Source organism: Urocitellus parryii, chromosome 2, assembly GCF_045843805.1.
Source record: "Urocitellus parryii isolate mUroPar1 chromosome 2, mUroPar1.hap1, whole genome shotgun sequence".
Lineage (NCBI taxonomy): Eukaryota > Metazoa > Chordata > Mammalia > Rodentia > Sciuridae > Urocitellus > Urocitellus parryii.
Window position 1 is genome coordinate 188,804,746 of NC_135532.1, and position 16,823 is coordinate 188,821,568.

At 33.5% G+C, this 16,823-nt stretch overlaps 1 pseudogene; it reads left to right on the forward strand.

Annotated features, from left to right (window-relative positions):
• Window positions 1-824: 824 nt before the first annotated feature.
• LOC113186521 (tetraspanin-3 pseudogene) overlaps window positions 825-16,823 on the forward strand; it is a 47,047-nt pseudogene continuing 31,048 nt past the window's right edge.

The following is a 16,823-nucleotide window of genomic DNA, read 5'->3' on the forward strand; positions in this document are numbered from 1 at the left end:
TATTATGTGAAGTCTGATGTGTGACTTCAGTGTTATAGATTTTATAAATTAATATTGAAATACAAGAACTTGTGTGTGTCCTACTTATGACTGTCAGCTGACCCACAGTATTCTGTGAACTGCCCCTGATGAAAGTGGTGTAGCTTGTGAATTTGTTGTTATTCAATAAATTCTGACATTGTGGAAGGACACAAGCATGTTTGTTTTGTTAGTGATATAGCTCACTCACCACAGTTTGGAAGAGATAATATGCTACCCACACACCCTTTCTTTTACTTCCTGAGTTTTCAAGTCCTTATCAATAATCATTTTAAGAAGTCATAATTTAGAGCATAAGCTTTAAATTCAGACATACTGAATCTTTAGCCCAACTCTGTACTTCTTAGGGAAGACCATGGCTAAATTGCTTAACTTCCCTCTTAGAGCTGATGTGAAAATTAAAAGAGATAAGAAACTGTGAAGTGATGTAGGTTCAAAGTGTGTTTCTCAGAAACAGACCCTGAGGGGAAGATTTGTATGCAAGTGATAATATTGAGAAGTTATTCCTAGATAAAGCAAGTGTGGGTTGGGGGTTCAGGGAAGAAACCAAAGATGCAACTGTAAAGTTCCACTGAAGGTAGCTTCTGCCCAATCTCATAAGCCAGGCCGTGGTGTAAATGTCATCCTAGAGTCATCCTGCTCTAGGCACAGGAGCTGGGGCTGCATGACCCTGCCTGGTTCAGTCACTTGTCTTTTGCTTTGGGGTGAGGAGAACTTCCGGTTCTCTCCACAGAGACAAAGCAGCTCTGGGTGTTCTATGGCAGGCCTGCAAACAGAGGCCTAGGATGGGAATAGAGGACAGGGCATTTGTGATCCGGATCCAGGTGGAGCACCAACAGTGTCTGGTACAATTCTATGTGGCCTTGGCAGGTAGGAAGCCCTCAGTATGTGTTAGCTCTTACTGTTGCTACATTATCTCTCCCTCTCATTTATTCTCTTAATGTGATGTGATAGTAACTTGACAGGGTTTAAGTGGGTCAAGATAACTCACTGAAGAATAGCTTGTAGATCATAAAGTAGTATGGAGATGAAGGCCATGACAGTGGGTAAAAGACTAAGGAGCTCTTATTACATGACCTATAGCAGGGATAATTTTCCCTGAGACTGTGGGAGCTGACCAGTAGAAATTTAAGATGAAAATATAGAAACTGTTGACAGTAGGGTCATGTGTGGCTGGCCCCAGGAAATAATGTCTTCTCACTCTAAGGCAGAAAATACCTTGGAAGAGAAAAGGACTTGCTCATGCCTTTCAAGCAGAGGGAAAAGTATTATTTAAAGAGAGATCAAGACATGGTATTTTTATTAAATGTAAGATGTTGAAGCTACTTGACTAAGAAGAATTTCTAGAAGATCTTCTTCTCTACAAAGAAAAACTTAAAGGCATAGAAATGTGTATGACATGACTCTGTTCTTGTAAAACATGAACAAAAACTTCATGTATATATTGGTATGCATATAAATTGATAGTATTAGTCGTTCATATGTATATAGAAATAGTTATGTACCTAGCACTGTTCTGAATACTTTACATATACGATTGATTCATTTAAACTCACTGAGCCTATGAAATAAATACTACCATTATTATTCCTGCAACAGAGAAATTAAATGGCTTGAACATTCAAGGTCAAATTGTAGTAAATGTTGAAGACGTTTTTTAGTTACAGATAACCTGATTGCCTCTATGTGTTTTGGCAGTTGCCTGTAATTATATTATTATGGAGTCAGTAGCAGGAGGAAGCTTTGCCCTGATGACTAAACTTCATCACTGTTTTGCTGAGAACCACAACACTTTCTCTGTCACTGACATGCCAGGTGGCAAGGGTGTCCTACTCCTAGGGTTGGTTATTATAATGTTCATGCAGCTACCAACATCACCTGAACGGGAAGCATCTTCACTGTTCACCTTTGTTTCCCCACCCTTTGGTTCAACCCAAGTCCTTACTCTTTAAAATCATCATGCTATATGTCCCTGCTTACCTCCAGTTGACAAAGTGATATCAAGAGTAAGCAGTCCTCCTTCTCTGAACTTAGACTTTGCAGTCTTGCCAATAAAATGCATGTGTGTTCACTACATTATTACCAACAGAGCAGCCCTGAGGAGCCACTGGACTGGGGTAGCTCTTTTTAACTCATGACTTTCTTAGCAGCATATGGATTACAGTGGGACTGACATGTTCCTTCACACATGGAATGATTATTACTCTCTCCTTCTCTACAAGTCAGGGTTTTTCTTTTCTTCTCAGGTTGAACAGGGATTTTTCCTTGTTATTATCTTGCAGGGGGAAAAGTGAGGTCCTAAAAGGTGAATAGGTAAATTAGAGAATGAATATTCCAAAATCCAAACATAAAATGAGGTGACTCTACATCTGTGGAAGGTGCTTCATTTCAGCACTGTTGTCAGAGGGTAGAGTGATTTCATTGGCACCATGGCAAACAGCAGCAGTTGATTCTGGTACATAAATTGACTATGAGCTAATGTATTTGCACAAGTGAAAATATTAATTTTAGAGATACAGGTAATCATATATGGTCAAGAAACAAAAAATATAAAATAGTATATGAATAAGTGATCCAAAAAGCCACATATATTATTGCTTAGAACTGATAGAGTCATCCAACAAAGCATATTCAATACATAAATTTCACTATACAGCTGAATAATCCTTACATGTTTTTCAATCAGAAATAAATGAAGATTATTAGAATTGCTGATAATTGCACATATAATTTAAGGCACAGAAAATGATTTACAAAATCATTTATTAAGACATTAGTGGAGATTATTTATACATTTCATGATCAATAAAATGAATCCTCAATAAGATTATATAACTGATACACTAATGTGTATTCAACTTTTTGTGATTTTATTGCTACATGTGAGAAGAACAATTGTATAAACTTCTTTTTTATATCTTCAGTAGGTAGCATTATACTTTACACTAGGTACACTTCAGTAGACTTCAGTAAATATTTGTTTCATATATAAATGAATAAATGCAATAATTCCGTTGAGATATTGAAAACCTTAGTATGTGCAGAAATGGTTAGAAAGGCAAATCAATAATGTACTACAAATCTTCATATTCATTTTTCTTGTTAAAAGAGCAGATAATTCTGCATGAATTGATATTAAGGTTTCAAAATGTAATTTACCAGTTGGGGTTTCTAAAATGTATATACACTGTGTGTGTGTGTGTGTGTGTGTGTGTGTGTGTGTGTGTATAACTATAGGGATCATATAAGTCTCTTTTTTTTCCTCTGCACTTCCTGGGATCAAACCCAGGACCTTGCATGTACTAGGCAAGTGTTCTTCTATTGACCTACAATCCCAGCCCAAGGCCTGATTTTTGTAGGACACATTATTTTGTCTACCTTTCATGAACTTCTGTTCATTTGGAACACTCATGAAATGGACCACTAAGTTTAAATATGTAATCAAGCTATTTTTCTATCTAGAACAGAGAAGAATTAATGTTTTCCTGTAATCAACACGGAGTGTTTTATGTTTCCCTTTCTTTCAGGCTTCTTTTGTTCTAGGAGATAGATTTTCTCTTGCACTTCATGCAACTACATCCTTTGTGCACTCGTTGGTGATTATTTCCACATAGAGTTGTGGCATATACACATGGGACCAGCTTTTTCTTGATAGGGGAGAGTTTAGGTAAGATTTCTGAGGGTTCTCTAGAAGGCCCAGGACTACTGCACCACTCCTTTGTCATTTTTCTCTTTTATCTTCTACAAAAGCAGTGACAGCAGAAGTCACTGAAACAATAACCATCGCCCTATTGTCACCTTTTCCCATTCTTAGACTTCGGTCAACTTTATATCTTTATTTTAGTTTTCATTTGTTCTGATTAGTTATACATGACAGTAGAATGTATTTTGATTTATAGTACAAAAATGGAGCACAAATTTTCATTTCCTTGGTTTTACATGCTGCAGAGTCACACAATTTGTGCAATAATACACGTACATAGGGTAATAATGTCCATTTCATTCCACCATCTTTTCCACCCCCATACCCTCTCCCCTCCCCTCAGTCCTATCTGCCCAGTCCAAAGTCCCTCCATTCTTCCGTTCCCCACCTCCATTTTGGATCAGCATCAGCTTATCAGAAAACATTTGGCCTTTGTTTTTTTGGGGATTGGCTTATTTTGCTTAGCATGAGATTCTCTAGCTCCATCCATTTATCTGCAAATGCCTTAATTTCATTCTTCTTTAAGGCTGAGTAATATTCCATTGTGTATATATACCATAGTTTCTTTATTCACTCATCTGTTGAAGGGCATATAGTTTGGTTCTACAGTTTAGCTATTGTGAATTTTGCTGTTGTAAACATTAATGTGGCCATGTTACCGTAGTATGCTGATTTTTAAGTCCTTTGGGTATAGACTTAGGAGTGGGATAGCTGGGTCAAATGGTGGTTGCATTCCAAGTATTTCGGTCAACTTTAAATAATCGGTGTTTCCCAGTAGATCCTGAAATAAAGTATATTACTGAGCAATCTTTAGAAGAAGATTGTTGGACAGGCATGGTAGCAACAGTCTTCCTAAGTGACACGTGGCTTCCCCCCCCCCAATTTCATAAGATTAAGATGAACCCTGAGTATCATGAGAATGTATTTTATCAGAAGAAGCCAGTGAATTTTTTCCTAGCTTAAAAATCTTTCATACAGTATAACATCTACTGAGAAATATGCAAGTTATATTTGTGCCAGGAGACTAAGGGAGAAGAAATCAATGGCATTTCAATATATGTTTTATTTTTAATCCTTATTTTTTTTTACCAAGTAATCTTTGAAATTTCATGCATAACAGTCATTGTAATTTAGAATACAAAGATTAATGCACAATGTTTCATCAAAAGAGGCTTAGAATAGGGGACATGAATTAATGATTAAAATATTGTAGGTGTTCTGTTAAGGAGAAAATAAAGTGCTGTGGAAGCACATAGTACAAACAGTTACGTGAGCCTGTGCTGACAAGTGTGAGACAGGAAAGATGTTCTATGTGGAATGTTAGTTGTATACCCTAATTTGATGTACTGTCCACTCAAAATAATTGTTAATGTTATATTCCTGTTAACCTTATAAGTCAAACCTGAATGACCTGCATGGGAGTATCCTTTGAGGAGATCTTGTATGTAATCTCCAAGGTCAGCACCAGGCAAGACCTTTCAATACCAACTTTATCCACAGACATACTTTTACTTCTGTAATGTCAAAGAAAGGTAAGTGTGTATATACGATTGTACTACTATAAAACAGATTAATTTACGCTTATGCCTTAAACTATAAAATAAATGTATTTGTTTTTCAGAAAATGAAAAGAGTAGTAATATATTTCAAGTTAAAATGTTCACAACCTTATGGAACTTGCACATAAATTATACCAAAAAATTAGTTACTACTTTACTTTTTTTTGCCAAATTTCTTCTCTAAATCCAATTCTTATGGCAAAATTATTGTCAATTCATAATATAATAAGTTAACTTTTCATATACTTAAACTCTAGATGCTCTGTTATTTTGTTTATCTTTGTACATTTTTTTTCAGACATAACAAGTTTAATTTGAAAGGCATTATTTTCAAGTAGTATTAACGCTAGTAATTCCTGCTTTAATTTAATAAATATTTTAAAAATATAGATGAAATTGAGTTTTTAACTGAAATATAAAAACTTAGCAATTATATATTAATGGAATACCGTATGATATTGTAACACATGTATCCATTGTGTAATGTTTAAATTAGGTTAAACATACTTATCTCCTCAGTTAAATTCCTTGTAGTAAAAACATTCAAAATCCTTTCTTAGAGCTTTTAGAAATACACAGTACATTACCATTATCTATAGTCATCCTATTGCCCAATGGCACTCCAGAACTTCCGGCTCCTGGCTGTAAGTACTCATTCATCAGCATTTCCCTTTCCCTCCCTTCTCTACTTTTCTAGGCTCTGGTCACTATCATTCTGCTTTCAACTTCTATGAGGACAACTTTTGTAGTCTCCACAAATGAGAGAGATCACATGGTGCTCGTCTTTTTGTGCCTGTTTGATTTTTCTCAACATAAGGATCTCCAGTTTCATCTGTGTTTCTGTAAATGTATTACAGTTTCATTCTTTTTATGCTGAATAGTATTCCATTGTGTATATGTACCACATTTTCTTTTTCTGCTCATCAGTTGAACAGTTAGGTTGTTTTCATCTCTTTTCAGTCTTGCAAAATTGTGAGGGTGCAAATATCTCTTTGACATATTAATTTCATTTCCTTTGGATATATACCCAGTAGTGGGACTGCTGAATCATATGGTAGTTCTTTTTTCAGTTTTTCAAGGAACCTACATACTGTTTTCCATAATGGCTGAACTAATTAACATTCTTACCAAGGGTCTGTAGGGGTTCTGTTGTTTTCTTTTTTTTAACACCCTCAGTGTCATTTTCTATTTTGATATAGGCTGTTAACAAAAATTCTAAAATGTATTCTGATATATGGTTTATTTTTTTTTTAAAGAGAGAGTGAGGGCGACAGAGAGAGAGAGAGAGAGAGAGAGAGAGAGAGAGAGAGAATTTTAACATTTATTTATTTTTTCTTAGTTCTCGGCGGACACAACATCTTCGTTTGTATGTGGTGCTGAGGATCGAACCGGGGCCGCACGCATGCCAGGCGAGCGCGCTACCGCTTGAGCCACATCCCCAGCCCTAATATATGGTATATTTTGATAATGGTATATTCTGAATTTTAACGACTCCCTCCCATCCCCTGGCAACAGCCATTTGTTTGTAGCTTATTTTCAAATGTGAAAGGTTAAGTTCACTTTTTTTATTGGCAATTAAAAATTCAGTTGCATTTATAATATGTAGAACTGTATCAAAATCATTGAGCTACAGAGGATCCTGTGTGAGGTAGTAAGAGAATAAATTAAAAACCCAAGAAAAGGTCTAATCAAAAAAGAAGAGAAGAAGCAAGAGGGAATAATATTTCTTTTTGGACAAGTTTCAAGTTGTGATAGATGCTAAAAAGATTTGAAATGAAAAAGGATCATTTTATTGATCAAGAAAAGAGAAAATATAAACATTTTTAAGAGAATAATATCAATATTTAGTGAAAGATGAGAAGAATAGAAGTTAAAATTTTAATGACTTAAAAGAATATATAGAGAGATAATTAGGATAGTCAACATAGGATAGAAACCTTGGCAGGAATATGACACAGATTCTAGTTGCCACCTAATATCCATCCCCCTTTTAATTCTAGATAAAAAACCACATTTCTAAAGCACATTTGCAGTTCAGTATGTTTATATGATCAAGTTCTGATTAATAAGATGCAGCACAAGAAGTGTCATGGGGAATTTCCAGGAAGAACCAGAAAGCTGTTTCGAGAAAGTTGGATAGTATACTCTTGTGATTTTCTTTTTTCTTCTACTTCAGGCCTGGAACTACAGCAGCTTTTTTTTTAGACAAATAAATTGGTACTGAAGATAAAGTCATAAACCAAAGAAAACAGAACAGAAAGATAGGACTTGGATTCTGAAGACACCATGGAGCTACCATATTAGCCCTACATTCCAAGCTCAGCTTCATTACACATACACAAACAAACAAACAAACAAACAACAACAAAAACTTTCTATCACGTTTAGGGAAATCTTAATTTTTAATTCTGTCTTATGCAGCTTCTCCTTCAGATAGAGGTTGATTCTGTATCTCCAGGGCCCTTGAATTTCTGCAAAGCATCTGCCACTAGTAGGCTCTAAAGGGAAACAGGGAAATTATTACTTGATGCATTGAACTATTTAAAGACATATCAATGCATTGTTCAACTTTAACATTAGGCAAATAAAGCATATCATTAACACATATTTTTCTACTACCGTTAGTGAAAGTATGTGTGATATTGAAGATTTTATATATAGAAACTGAACAGAGGTATCTTGAAGCAAATGGGCTAGGTTATAGTGTGTCAACAATCAGCACCAAAATTTTAATAGCTTATAGCAACAAAACTTATTTCTAGCTCATGGTTCAGGTTTAATATGAGTTCCCTGGGGGCTCTTTTCCATGTAACCACTCCATTTTCATATGATATCTCTTTTGTAGTGCTGAAGAGCAGGGTACTTGAGCACCAGTATTTCCTGCTAGTTACTGCTTACCTTTAATTTGAAGGAATTAGTTATGTGACTATACTAACTTCAAGGGCTTGGGAAGAATAATCTTCCTCATACCTAGAAGCAGAAGAGTACTGGATATTTGAGAACATTAATAGTGTCTACTACTCTACTGAATTGCAGAAGAATCTATGTGAACATTTTCAATGCATATTAATGTTCTTACTTTAGGGACATGAAGTTCTACTTTAATTAGTTTAATTTCCCTAGAAAGGACGAAGTCAAACAATTCCATATGAGAGTTTCTTTAAGACTAATCTCTCTTTTGCAGGTGAAAGGTAATTTAACTGAAAAATAAGTCTCTGCTTGAAAAGATGAGCACTCAATCTTAAAGATTCACAAACATCCACACTAGTTTATTCATCCATTCATTCTGCAGACACTGATTGAGTGTCTGCTAGGTGCAATTTAGATAAGACCCATGGAAGTCAGGGAATAGGGAATGGGATTTTAGAAGGGGAAATGGACATGACTCTAAATATTTCTAAAATTCTCTCTCAAAATTAACTTAATTTAAAATAAAGCAACAGCACTATAGCTTCCAAATACATTTAAGTTACCAGATAGTTCTTGGAAATTAATTGTATCATCATGTTTCAGATATTGCTGCAACATTTGTCCTAACTGGGGAATTTTTAAAAGAAAATATCTGAGTAAAGAAACTGGATTTTTCTGGGGATGAGATACTGAGAAAACTTTCCTGATGAGCCAACTCTAGTCAACTGCATAAACATTTTGTAACAATAACTTAAAAATATGGCTTTTCCCAACACAAACCTAAAGTTGAACTGGCATTTTAATTAGAGACATCTAATTCTTTTTGTCTCCTTATAATGGTATCTATTGAGATATTCTATATGAAGTATCACCGTACCAGAAGTATTACAACAGATAATGCAAAATTTCAAGTAACTTGGAAAAAATATCTCTAATGAGAAATCTCAATAGAGAGGATATTATGCTTTTATTATGCTTTTATCTTCTCAATGCATTAGATAACACTTCTGGAAATATTTGAAAAAGCACTTTCCCCAATTCTGATTATTTCCTCAGGACAGATGCCTTGAAATGCAAGTATTAGTTGAAATGATATGAAAATAAATCCAAAAGAATAAGTTCAGCGCATACTTCAAATTGCTTCCAGAAACTTATGAAATTGTACTCCAATATATAGTAACTTGATACATTTTTCTTTTGGTTTAAAACCCTTATCAAAAACTATTGTCTTTCTTTGCTATTTGATTGCTTCATGCTAAGAAAGTATTATTTTTCTATTCAGGAATCATATGATTTGAGTTAAATCATATATTTAACTCTGGTATAACAATTTTTGTTTTCATTTGCCTTTAATTTAATAATTAATATTTTATTGATTCCTTAAAAGAGGCTTTTTGAGAATAAAAGCTATTCTGTACACTTTTTTTTTTTTAAAGGGAAAAGAAGTTTTATTGCTTTTCTAGCAAAGGAGAAACACCTCTCTGAGAGACTATGATTCTTCTCATCAGGGAGAAGAGGGGATTTTAAAGAGGTGATTCAAAAGCTACATTTCATATATTCTCTGTTGGGAGTTGTAATTCATTTGTTAATTTGGGAGACAGACATTTCCGAGGTCTTCTGAACCATCCCCAAGTCTGAATTACTTCATTCTTCTGGTGGGTATGTCCTGCACACTTTTTTAACTAGAACACCATTCTCATGACAGATGTGATGATTGTTTCTAGAATAAATGGTTACCATGGTAGTTTTCATCTTTAAAATTTCTGATGAATTTTCTAAGGCTTAATAAGATTTTCCAAATCAATTTTATTTCAGACAACTATTTTAAAAAATTATGAAAAACATAATTAAATTTAATTCATGCATTCTTCTGTTGTTTACAAGCTATTTGATTAAAAATGTCATTAACTTCATTCCTATTAATTAAAACTATAATAATTCATTTTGGTAGACAGCATTATTTACCAGCAGACTGTCAATATAAAATGATTTTTATTTCAAAATTGAATATGATAAAACAACTTTGGCATAGCATTCTTCTAATGATTTATTAAATCCTGTTGTTTCCAGTTCCCTAAGAGTGATTGCTTTTTAAAACACATATGGAACAATATCAACAAAGATGAAGAACAGGATGGTAGGTCAGTTTCATAAGACCCTACAAATAAACAAATTCAAGAACGCTAGTTATAGAAGACTGATTTTGAAAAGTCACTCTAAATCCTCAATCTTGGCATTTTTCCTCTGATTTTTCCAAGTGAGAATTTAAATATTTTATGCATTTTTCTTTTTATTTTAAAAGAAAACACAAACCAAATGTGCAGTTCAATACATTTTTATAAGGTAAACACTCTTGTAACCATCACCCAGGATAAATTAGATATTTCCAGTCATCCCAAAGCCCCTCTGTTCCTGTTCTGTCACCCTCAATCTCCCTCCAACAGTAAACATTATCTTGACTTAAGTATCATATCCCTGTTTCCCTGGAGTTTAACACCCAAATGTATATCCCTAGGCACCATCATTTATACTTTAAGAACTTTACTTTAAATTTTTAAAAGTGCTATCTTTTTGCCAATTCCCTCAGAGGAAGGAGTAGAAGGACCTTTTCCATTTTGCTAAACAGAAAGCTTTTAAAATAGAAAAGGTTATGCCTTTGAGTCCTTCTTAAGGAAAGAAGAATGAATGAAATTTATATTGTTCTCATATTCACATAAAATATAGACAATTAGTAACACCATTCTTTAGAAGGAATCCATTTCAAAAAAGCTGTTTAAATTGCTGTCAGTATTGTCATAGGAGGCATACAACCTTTTTATAATTTATTATTATATCATTTATTTCTTTGTGCAGACAACACAATTTTTTTTCACTATAAGTTGGCTCAATCTATATAGCCACAAGGAAAAAGAAAAAAAAGTTAATTAAGGAACAGTGCAGAAATCAGGAAGAAAAAGGCAGATTTTCATTAGAGAATGTTGGATGAGTAGAGGACAACAATTAATATAAATGGTACCAATGTGCTTTTCTTTGTTTTTGAACATTCTTCTTCTTTTAAAAATATATATTATATATATTTTATATAATATTATATATATTATACATATATATATATATATTTTAGCTGTAGATAGACAAAATATATTTTTATGTGATGCTGAGGCTAGAACCCAGTGCCTCACGCATGTGAGGCAAATGCTCTACCACTGAGCTATAGCCCCAGCCCTGTTTTTGAACATTCTTACTGGAGAATAAGAATGTATGGAAAAGTAGACAACTTGTCATTACATAGCTTTATGAATTTTTATAATGGGAACATATCATAAGCCACCTCTTAGATCTGGCTGCAAGACTATTTGGGTTCCTGAGAAGTACTTTGGAGACCCCTAGGTACTATTGCTCCCAACCCTTTCAAAAAATGACCACTATGCTAAATTCCATCAACCTAGCTTATCTTGCTGATATTTCAATTTATATGCATGAAATCATGTGATATGTGTATGTTCTGTTGTGCTTGGCTTCTTTTTGCTCAACATGATGATTGTAAGATTCGTGTTATTGTATGCAACCATAGTTAATTCTTTTTATGATATAAATGTATAGTATTCTATAGTATGAGTATACTACAATTAATTTATCCATTCTATTCCTGATGGGAATTTGGATTGTTTTCAGTTTGAGTCTATTAAAAATATTGCTGGAGGGACCTTTATCTATTTGTCGTTTGGAGAGTATACAGATGTACGTGTTTCTGTACAGTAAATAACCAGGGAAGACCTTGCTTACTGAGAGAGTACGGATGCCACCAGTTTTCTAAAATGATTGAATCTTTTGCACTCTCACCAGAAATATGCAAAATATCCTGTCACTCATCATCCTAATACTTCCTGTCATCAACTTTTAAAATTTTAGCATTTTTATTAAATGTGCAGTGGTATCACATTGTCATTTTAACTTGTTTTGTTCCCCTGCTTTTTAATGTGATTAAATACCCTGTCTTATGTTTATTGGCCATTGGCTAGTCCTTTTTGTGAAATATTGGTTCAAGTCCTTTGCTTATTATGTATTCAATTAAATTGTCTATTTTTTCTATTTATTTGTGGGATTTATTGATAATTTAGAATAAAAGCTCTTCATCAGGTAGATATCTTGCAACTTTTTACTTATCTATGGTTCAGCTTTAACTTTCTTGATAAATCTAGGATTACAATCCACATATTTGGAATTATGATCCATCTGGAATTGACTTTTGTGTATGCTGCAGGGGTAAGTATTGTTTATGGCAAAGTCACACTTGACATTGTACTTTTCCATTTGATTGCCTGTCCCAGATCCAATTTTGGATGTCTTTCTTTATGTGTGCTCTCCTGGCTTTTCTCACTGTATGTATATATGTTCTGATGACATCCAAATTTGTATCTCCAGATCTTTTCCTTGGATCCTCTACTATAAACACAGCTGTCCACTCAAAATTTCTCCATGGATCTTGAACATGCGTCTGAATTTAACACATCCAAAACCAAATTCCTGCCCCTTTTCTCTTCTTCTCTTTCAGTTAGTGGCAATGCTATCTTTCTAGTTACTTGGGCTAAACCCCTTGGAGACCCTCTGTACTTCCTTTCCTTTTGCATTTAGTCTATCAGTAAATGTTATTTTCTCTAATTTTTAAAATATAACCAGGTATTAATCCCTCCTGCCTCCTTTAGCAACTCTCTAGTGTCCTCCATTGTCCCTTGCTTCCAGGCTATGGTTATGTCCTTCTCATTGTTTCCCTGCTAGCACCTCTGACACATTCATTGACTTGGAGTCAGGGTGATCCTGCTGAAACACAAGTGATGCCTATCCATTGTGGCAGAACCTCACAAGTATTCCCATTTTAGTTAGGGCAATTAAACAAGACAACTACTTAGAATAGCTTTTAGTTGTTCTTTTATAAGACCTGACCCCCAAATACCTGAGTTTATTTCTAACACCTCTCACTCCTCACACTCTGCTCCAGCTACATAGGCCTCCTTGCTATTACCTCAACAAAGACAGAGAATGCACTTTTTGATGCCTCTGCCTTAAAAGTTCCTTCCCCATGGATTCACAGGGGTTAATTTTTAATAGCATCCTTTAGGTCTTTGTTCAAATGCCACCCCATCCATGAGACTTTCTCTTATTGTGCTATTTAAAATTATAACAGTATGCTATTCTTTATCCTCCATATTTCTTTTTTTAATACCATTTAAGATACTACACAATAACATTTTTATTTTGACTTATATTTGTCTTTTTTGTGCACACACAGAGCTTATGTGGGTAGGAGCATTCATTTCTTTGATTCAATGACGCATTCTCTGCACTTTGAAATGATATGCTGTTTTAGTCCAAATATAGACTAAAATGTAAAATATGTTAAAGAAAATTATAAAATGTTTTATTTTTTTCCTATATGAGCTTTTGTTTTTATAAATGTATGAAAGCAAATTCTGATGCAGTGATGTACACATATAATCCACTTGGTGGATGAGGCAGGAGGATTGCACGTTCCAGGCCTGCCTTGGCAATATAGTCAGATCCTTTCTCAAAATTAAACTAAAAATGGGCCAGGGATGTAGCTCAGTGGTAGAGTGCCCCAAGTTCAATTCCCAGTACTATAAAAGGAAAACAAAATCAAAACCAAACATTAAGAAACTCATTACCAAGAGGCAAGTAAGTATTTTGAAAAGCTATATTAATGAAAGAATGATAACAGTATTGAGTGTGGTGAAAGGAACCCAAACTTAAAATACATTGTGGTATATTAACACTGCAGATGACATAAAAAGGTTGAGGACAGTTTCTCCTTTGTGTCAGAGACTGAGAAAATAAATAGTTTTGGTTTTCTTAATACATTATTTGGCTTGATTAGCACTGTTGAAGGGCGATGTTTACTGAAGTTATTCATATTAATTTTAAGAAATGAAATGTTTGAAGGCTTCAAGAAGGCATAGAAAATACAAATTGATTCCCTTACAGAAATTAATGTCAGTGCTCACTTCCTGTAACATGTTACATATACTCAATGTTTTATTTCTTACCACAGAATATTGTTACAATTTCAGAACAAAGGGAAAATAGTTTCTGTGTGAAGAGACTGTATTTGTCAAAAAGAAAAAAACATACATAAGAAAAAATGTTTTGCCTCAGAAATAACTTCTAAATCAAACGCTTAATGTCCAAACATCTATTTAAAAATATAGCTAAAATCTCCCCATGTTACTAATAAGCACCATTTCTTACAAGAATAATTTCAGTAGGCAAATAATGAAGAATAACAAATAAAATATTTATATAAATCAAGAACATCTAAAGAAAGCTAAAAAGAAATAGTCCTTAAGAGGAAAAAAAAGAAAGTGGTCAACAAGCCTAGCATATGGTAAATACTGATAAAATATTTGTAAATGAAAAAAATATAGTCATTTTCCATGCAAAATTAATTTTTATAATAAATCTAGAATGCTAGAGAAGAGCTGAATCACATTACAACAACATACTACCTTAATCTTAATAACAGTTAATCTCCTGAGACATAAATTATGATTTAGCTTTACGTCACAAGCCAATTTATTCCTTTCATTTTTTTCTGTCTGTAGGAAAATTGTCAGTATGATCTGAAGGATTTAAAGGTTAAGTGTCTTACCTTAGGCCTCAAGTAAATTTTTATTTCTAGGTATCATTTTCTACTTCTGTAAAATGGTGGGCTAGGACTGTAAGAACTAAGATAAATTCCATGCTTTGCTATCCCATAACTCTAAGATTCCACAAATAACAGATAAAGTTGTATAGAAATCTCTTGGAGCTCTTGTCACACTGTGCTGTAATTTGGACACTTACATTTGTTATTTTATTTTTTGCCTCCTTGTTCTCTAATGAAAACTTAAAGAGAGTTCCACTCTGTCTTATCTGAACCCATTCAACTATATTTCTAATCATATTTGTATCCATTTTCATGCATTATTCATCTATCAAACCATATACCTATCTTCTATCTATTGATCTGTCCATCTACTCATTCATTTTTAAACTGTTAAAACATTTAATCTATGTTAGGCTTATAGTAATTATATATATAAATCATATTTTATATAAAAATCATATTTCATATATAAAATATATGTATATATTTGAATACATTATATATATGTATATATATGTATATATATTGTTGAATTCAATTTTAACAGACTAAAGTAAGCCATAAAAAAGATTACATAAAATTATTTGTATCACAAAGTTGGTTAGGGATGAATAGGAAAAATTTCCAATATGAGGTACAAGTAAGAATTTCAGGATGGTGAAAGATGATATGGAAAGGTAGAATGAAAAATAAGAAATAACATAAGCAGGAGTATAAGAACACATAAGGAGTGAAAAAAGCAAAATTGTTGCTTCTGCGAAAGTCCATATGTGTGCTTTCAATGTGAGGAAGGAAAGAAGAGAGTAATGGGAACTGAGGCTAGAAAATTTGGTGCCATCTAGTTCATCAAAGGTTCTATATGTCATACTGGGTACCCTAATTAAAATAAAATCCTTGCAGGACTGACATGAATTAATAAACTAAAGGTAATGGGCTAATATTTTCATGGGATCACTCTATCCATTAAGAAATTAAAGATGGTTTTTAGTTTTTATTTTCAAACAAAATTGAATAACCTTGCCTGACAAGGTCCTGTTGATATGTGTTAATTGAATAAAATTAAGTAAGTTATTTAAAATATGAAAATTGTAAAAAATGATCCACACAAAGTCCCCATTCTAAGTTGAGGAACTTAAGTTATAGAAATAACCTGAATATTAAGTCAAAAAGTTCAGTTAATAATGACTATTTCTCAGGAGGTGATCTATAAGGGACTTTGTATTCTTATTTACACATCTCTATAGCACTCATATCTTTATGCCCATAATATTATATTGATTTAGTAATCAGAAAAAGTAAAACTAGCTGGGAATGGTGATGCACATCTGTATTTCCAGTGGCTGGGGAGACTGAGACAGGAGGATCATAAGTTCAAAGCCAGCCTTAATGACTTAGCAGGGCCTTAAGCAACTTAGGGAAACTGTCTCAACTGTCTCAAATCAAAAATAAAAAGGTCTAGGTATGTGGCTCAGTGGTTAAAAAATTAAAAAGGGCTCCTGTGTTCAATCAATGCCTGGTACCAAAAAAAATAATTATTTTCAATTTGAGGGAAAGTTTCAAGAAAAATATTAATTACCACAGTGGGGTATTCTAAAAGCTGAAACCTTAGCTTAACTAAATTTCAAAGAATTTGTTGTTTTTCTGGTTATTTGATGAAATCTTTGCAGCCTTTATCAGTTTCATCAGCGCTGTGTTCATAAGGATTCCTCTGCATGACAGAGCTAGATCCATAACAGTTTTGATTAAAATTCACCTTAGAGTGTGCTCAATATTATTTGCTATAGAAATAAGAACTTGAAAATATGAAGAAGGCACTACACAAATCCTTCGCTTAATTAAAACGACAAGAGTAAATATCCATCAATATTATGAACTAGCACAGATGAACAAATTTAGGCAAAACTCTTGTTAGTTTCATGGAAAAATAATCAAAACTGCTTTCAAAATCCTT